This window comes from Rhinoraja longicauda, chromosome 27 (genome assembly GCF_053455715.1).
Source record: "Rhinoraja longicauda isolate Sanriku21f chromosome 27, sRhiLon1.1, whole genome shotgun sequence".
NCBI classification, from domain to species: Eukaryota; Metazoa; Chordata; class Chondrichthyes; order Rajiformes; family Arhynchobatidae; genus Rhinoraja; species Rhinoraja longicauda.
In genome coordinates, this window is record NC_135979.1 from 3,641,229 (window position 1) to 3,648,430 (window position 7,202).

General features: G+C 47.6%; 1 protein-coding gene across 1 annotated transcript in view; it reads right to left on the bottom strand.

Moving 5' to 3' along the window:
- Nucleotides 1–6,689, bottom strand: part of ptafr (platelet-activating factor receptor) — a 12,646-nt gene extending 5,957 nt beyond the window's left edge. The window contains exon 1 of the mRNA XM_078423095.1: nucleotides 6,621–6,689. The gene's annotated coding sequence lies outside the window, so the exon portion shown is untranslated. The remainder of the gene's footprint in view (nucleotides 1–6,620) is intronic.
- Nucleotides 6,690–7,202: the final 513 nt, after the last annotated feature.

Sequence of the window (7,202 nt, forward strand, 5' to 3'; positions counted from 1 at the left end):
GGTTAGGGTTAGGGTTAGGTTTAGGGTTAGGGTTAGGGTTAGGGTTAGGGTTAGGGTTAGGGTTAGGTTTAGGGTTAGGGTTAGGGTTAGGGTTAGGGTTAGGGTTAGGGTTAGGTTTAGGGTTAGGGTTAGGGTTAGGGTTAGGGTTAGGGTTAGGGTTAGGGTTAGGGTTAGGTTAGGGTTAGGGTTAGGGTTAGGGTTAGGGTTAGGTTTAGGGTTAGGGTTAGGGTTAGGGTTAGGGTTAGGTTTAGGTTTAGGGTTAGGGTTAGGGTTAGGGTTAGGTTAGGGTTAGGGTTAGGGTTAGGTTAGGGTTAGGGTTAGGGTTAGGGTTAGGGTTAGGGTTAGGTTTAGGGTTAGGGTTAGGGTTAGGGTTAGGTTAGGGTTAGGGTTAGGGTTAGGGTTAGGTTAGGGTTAGGGTTAGGGTTAGGGTTAGGGTTAGGTTAGGGTTAGGGTTAGGGTTAGGTTTAGGGTTAGGGTTAGGGTTAGGGTTAGGGTTAGGTTAGGGTTAGGGTTAGGGTTAGGGTTAGGTTAGGGTTAGGGTTAGGGTTAGGTTAGGGTTAGGGTTAGGGTTAGGGTTGACGTGTGCCTTTCCTGTCACGACTTGCCTGTCGTAGATGAAAGAAGGAATGGAGATTGTTGTTATTAAATGAAAACAAGCAGTGATGATCGCACGGAGACACAAGGGGCGGCAGATGCTGGAATCTTGAGTAAAACACAAAGTGCCGGAGTAACTCAGTGGGTCAGTCAGCATCTGTGGAGGGAATGAACGGGCGACGTTTCAGGTCGGGACCTCTCTTCAGACTGATTCTGGTGGGGTGGGGGTGGGGAAGCTGGAAAAGAGAGGTGTGGGGCAAAACCTGGCAAGTGATGGGTGGATACAGGTTCATGGTGAGAATGTACAAACTCTGTACCAAAGATACTAGAGGAACAAGATGGACCACTCCGTTGAAATCGCGTATACTGAAGTGTAGTACGCAAAGGAGCCATTTTAGTAGGCAAAACCCACCGTTCGTTATGCCTCTCGCAGTGTAATCAGTGTTGTGGGGGAACAGTATGTGTGATGATACCATTAAAAAGCAGAATATATCTCATCTATCAATTCACAGATTTTTGTTATTTTTCTTTTTAAATGTTTCTGCAAGTTTCCGCCTACTAAAATGGCCGCCGTGACGTACTATGGTTTTTAGGGTTGAGTGGTCTATCTTGTTCCTCTAGTATCTTTGCTCCGTACAGACAGTGCCCGCAGTCGGGATTGAACCCGGGTCTCTGGCGTTGTGAGGCAGCAGCTCTACCGCTGAGCCACCGTGTTGCCCCCTGGTGGAGTGGGAATGGGCGCCCATCATTCGGAAACCACTCCCCGAATTCTACACAACTCCATGAGTGAAAATATACTTTAGTTTAGTTTAGAGATACGGTGCAGAAACAGGCCCCTCGGCCCACCGAGTCCGCGCCGACCGGCGAGCACCTCGCACGTTAACACCATCCTACACACACACACACTAGGGACAATTTTACATTTTACAATTACAGCAAATTAATTAACCTACAAACCTGCACGTCTTTGGAGTGTGGGAGGAAACCGAAGATCTCGGAGAAAACCCACGCAGGTCACGGGGAGAACTTACAAACTCCGTGCAGACAGCGCCCGTAGTTGGGATGGTACCCGGGTCTCTGGCGCTGTGAGGCAGTAGCTCCACCGTGCCACCCCATGGAAGCTCATCTCTCTTGCCTTTGTATGGCCGATATCTCGCCAGACCTCCCCTATCCATCTCGCTGCCCGTGTGTAAACTCAATGTCATAGTTGGACCTATCTCTACCAATTCCTCTGGCAGCTCATTCCACACACGTACTACTCCGTGTGTGAAAAGGTCGCCTCTCAGGTCCCTCTTAAATAGGGTTGCCAACTGTCCCGTATTAGCCGGGACATCCCGTATTTTGGGCTAAATTGGTTTGTCCCGTACGGGACCGCCCTTGTCCCTGTCCCGTATTAGGCCCGGGGGGCGGGAGGTGGGTTGCTGTGCCACCTCCATTAGGCAAACACGCTCCGTTAGCCTACACTGTCCCGGCCGATAGTGGGCTCGCAACGGCAGAAACCCAGATTCGACCCTGATGACTGTACGGGGGCTGGCTGTACAGAGTTGAAGAAAGACTTCCCCACTCTTGTGGTCCACCTTCCATTCCTGGCAGGCCAACTTCCCTGCCAGATGCATGCGCTGAGATTCAGTTGGCTCCAGTTCTCTGCAGCCACTGTTTCCTGACAGAAGAGGAAGTCCATGAGGTGGCTGTGGATGTGGCTTTGTCTGTGCCCAGTGGTGACATTAAGAGGAACTCATACGCAACAGGTTCCATTGACTTGGCATTAGTCATAGAATCTCACAGCGCGCAAACTGGCCCTTCAGCCCATCTTGCCCATGCCGACCAAATGCCCCCATTTTGGAGGACCTCATTGAAACATACAGAATAGTGAAAGGCTTGGATAGAGTGGATGTGGAGAGGATGTTTCCACTGGTGGGAGAGTCCAGGACTAGAGGTCACAGCCTCAGAATTAAAGAACGTTCTTTTAGGAAGGAGATGAGGAGAAATATCTTTATGGGTGCAGTCTGTACAAAGTTTTTTATATTCTCTCTATGACCACACGGGTTTTCTCTTGTTTTTCTACAAATGCTTTATTCCAAAAACAAAAACAAACATTCAAAGTAGAAGCTCGATCAAATCAAAAGCTGCCTGTATCGGCAGATTACAAACGCCAACAATCAAATTAAAATTCCGTCAACTCTGTCAACAAAACAATCGACCTCCCGCGGCGACCTGCGCTCACGGAAGGCCTCCAGCGTCCCCGTGGGCACCGCGTGTGCGTGTTCCCTCTCCAGGGACACGCGGGCACGGATGTAACCCCTGATGACAATAGACAATAGGTGCAGGAGGAGGCCATTCGGCCCTTCGAGCCAGCACCGCCATTCAATGTGATCATGGCTGATCATTCTCAATCAGTACCCCGTTCCTGCCTTCTCCCCATACCCCCTGATTCCACTATCCTTAAGAGCTCTATCTAGCTCTCTCTTGAATGCATTCAAAGAATTGGCCTCCACTGCCTTCTGAGGCAGAGAATTCCACAGATTCACAACTCTCTGACTGAAAAAGATTTTCATCATCTCAGTTCTAAATGGCCTACCCCTTATTCTTAAACTGTGGCCCCTGGTTCTGGACTCCCCCAACATTGGGAACATGTTTCCTGCCTCTAACGTGTCCAACCCCTTAATAATCTTATACGTTTCGATAAGATCCCCTCTCATCCTTCTAAATTCCAGTGTATACAAGCCTAGTCGCTCCAGTCTTTCAACATACGACAGTCCCGCCATTCCGGGAATTAACCTAGTAAACCTACGCTGCACGCCCTCAATAGCAAGAATATCCTTCCTCAAATTTGGAGACCAAAACTGAGGGGCGGGGCAGACGGCCCCTGTGCGGACGTTGACTACCCACTCCCTGGACCAGCGGGCGGCCATCTTGGCCAGGCCCAGGAGCAGACGGACAGGTGTTGTGATATTGCAGGGACTACTTTGTTGTATCACAAGGACTACTTTGTTTGCCTGTGTAGTAATGTCTATATAAGAGAATGAGGTGATTAGGTGGTCACTCTGGTTCCAGGGGCCACGGAATATAACCTTTATAACCTTTTACACACGTGTACTCGTGGTCCATCCAGAGTCTCAACAAAGGTACAACAGGTACCGGGACCACGAAGTACAACATGGTGGCAGCGGTTTGGTGCTTAGCCTAGAAAGGTAATGAAAAAAACCCAAGCAGAAAAGGTTAAAAAAAACAGAGCCCTAAAGGAAAGAAAAAGTTTCCAGCTCGGATTGCAACTCAACAGGGCCAGTATATGTGTAGGTATAATTACCTGATCAGTAGTCAGCGCCGAGTGTCCAACATGACGCTGCAAGCTGCTGTGCTGAGGGCGGTGTGTGAATGTGTATGTGGATTGCATACAGTTTATACATGTAAGTGCCTGATAAGGAGTCAGCGCCGAGCTACCGACAGGACGCTGCCAGCAGCTGAGGGTGGTGAGTGAAGGCCCACATCGCGCCCCAGCCTTGTGCAGGCCCGAGTTCAGAAACTGGAGGGACTGGCTTCACACGGAGATGAGTGACCACCCAGAGATGAGTGACACCCACCCGGAGATGAGTGACACCCACCCGGAGATGAGTGACACCCACCCGGAGATGAGTGACACCCACCCGGAGATGAGTGACACCCACCCGGAGATGAGTGACACCCACCCGGAGATGAGTGACACCCACCCGGAGATGAGTGACACCCACGGAGATGAGTGACACCCACCCGGAGATGAGTGACACCCACCCGGAGATGAGTGACACCCACCCGGAGATGAGTGACACCCACGGAGATGAGTGACACCCACCCGGAGATGAGTGACACCCACCCGGAGATGAGTGACACCCACCCGGAGATGAGTGACCACACGGAGATGAGTGACACCCACCCGGAGATGAGTGACACCCACCCGGGGATGAGTGACCACCGGAGATGAGTGACACCCACCCGGAGATGAGTGACCACCATGAAAGCGCAAAAAGCAATTGTGTTTTAGTTTTGTTTGATAAATATATTTTAGCCCTAGAAAGATAAAGGAAAAACCCAAGCAAAAAAAAGTAGACCAAACAAAGATTTTATATAAGACAAGGGGGATGTTGTGATATTGCAGGGACTACTTTGTTGTATCACAAGGACTACTTTGTTTGCCTGTGTAGTAATGTCTATATAAGAGAATGAGGGGATTAGGTGGCCACTCTGGTTCCAGGGGCCACGGAATAAACAGCCTGGATTTAAGCTCCAGCATTATAACCTTTTAAACACGTGTACTTGTGGTCCGTCCAGGGTCATAACAAAGGTACAACAGATACCGGACCACAAAGTACAACAACAGGGAGACCTGGGAGCTCCAGTTTCTTCCCACGCTCCAAAGACGTACAGGTTTGTAGGTAAATTGGCTTCTGTAAATTGTAAATTGTCCCTAGTGTGTTTAGGACAGTGCTAGTGTCCGGGGATCACTGGCTGTCACGGACTCGGTGGGCTGAAGGGCCTGTTTCCGCGCTGTATCTCTAAACTAAACTAAACACCTTCTGTGGTTACATGGAATGAGCACAGAGAGATAATCATGAAGAAAGCACGCCAGTTCCTCTACTTTCTTAGAAGTTTAAAGAGAATCAGCGATTTACTGAATAATCTACGAACCTTTACAGATGTGCTGTGGGAAAATATCCTGACCATGAGACAGCAAATCAAATTCACGGGAAAGCTAAGAGGCAGCAGAGATTCCATGATTCTGTTAAAGAACCACTCCTAAGAAAAATCAATACATGTTTCACGATGCAAAGACAGAGAGGCTGGAGCAAAGAAAAAATCCGTACAACGGAAGTAGGCAAAAACAATTAAACTGTGGACCGCTCGATTGTAAGCAGGTATAATTTTTCTGCTGACTGGATACACGCAACAAAAAAGGTTTTCACTGTACCTCGGTACACATGACAATAAACTAAACTAAAATAAACTTTTAAAAAACGAATCTAAACTAAACCAAGTCCATGCCGACCATCTGCTGTTATCAGGCAACTGAACTATCCCATCACCAACCAGAGACCAGTCCTGACCTACCATCTACCTCATTGGAGACCCTCGCACTATCTTTGATCGGACTTTGCAGACTTTATAGAAACATAGAAACATAGAAAATAGGTGCAGGAGTAGGCCATTCGGCCCTTCGAGCCTGCACCGCCATTCAATATGATCATGGCTGATCATCCAACTCAGTATCCTGTACCTGCCTTCTCTCCATACCCCCTGATCCCTTTAGCCACAAGGGCCACATCTAACTCCCTCTTAAATATAGCCAATGAACTGGCCTCAACTACCTTCTGTGGCAGAGAATTCCACAGATTCACCATTCTCTGGGTGAAAAATAACTTTCTCATCTCGGTCCTAAAAGACTTCCCCCTTATCTATTTATCTTGCTCTAAACATTATCTTGCTCTAAACGTTATCCACATTATTCCCTACACTGTGAATGGCTCGATTGTAATTATGTATTGTCTTTCCACTGACTGGTTGGCACGCAACAAAAGCTTTTCACTGTACCTCGGTACACGTGACAATGAACTAAACTGAACTAAACTAACCTTGACCCAAAGCGTCACCCGTTCCTTCTCTCCAGAGATGCTGCCCATCCCGCTGAGTTACTCCGGCTTTTTGTGTCTGTCTAAACTAAACGAAACCTGACCTCCCACCTACCTCATCAATCAATCAATCTTTAATCGGACTTTATCTCGCACAAAACGTTATTCCCTTTACCTTGTATCTGTACACTGTGGACGGCTCGATTTGTGATCATGTGTCGTCTTTCCACTGACTGGTTAGCACGCAACAAAAGCTTTTCACAATACCTCAGTACACGTGGCAATAAACTAAACTAAACTAGACCAAACTTAACTAAACTAAATTAAAGTTAACTGAACAGAATTAAACTAAACATTGCAGCAACAAAAGTGCTGGAAAGGACCTGTTACGTCTCCAACTTTACCAGTTCCATTGAGTTCACCCACCTGAATTTTTTACTTCTGCCGTCACTGAAATCCTGCCTGACCCATGAACACATCCAGCAGTTGTTGTGTTTGAATTCTTTAATGAGATGCAGTCAGTTTTCTGCGCTGAGCCAGCGGGGAAGGAGGAAGTCAAGGGGGGTCTAAGGAAATTTTTTTTTTTTTTAATCAGCTTTTTAAATCTCTTGAGGGCGTCATCATCTGTTGTTTGTTTCCTTACAAGGCAGGTCCACTAATGAAGCCACATCAACTCCAGCACTTTCCTGATTGCCAGCGCAGTGTTTTGGACATGAAAGGTATTTACTTGATCGCACCCAATTATCTGCCCTGGATTTAGGGGAGAAAATAAAACCTAAAATAAAAATTAGAAACTTAATCTTCAGTGTGATTTCGTTAAGGTATTACGCTTCTTCTAAATTAAAATGGAGCTTCATTAGAGATTAGAATGGGTCGGGGTACTGCCTTGTTTAGTGTCTCCATTTCAACCGTGATTCTGCTATTTGGACGACGTTACAAGTCACCAAATAGGAAGCTTCCTCCACTGTCAGAGTGAAGCCCAGTGTAAATTGGAGGAACAGCACCTCA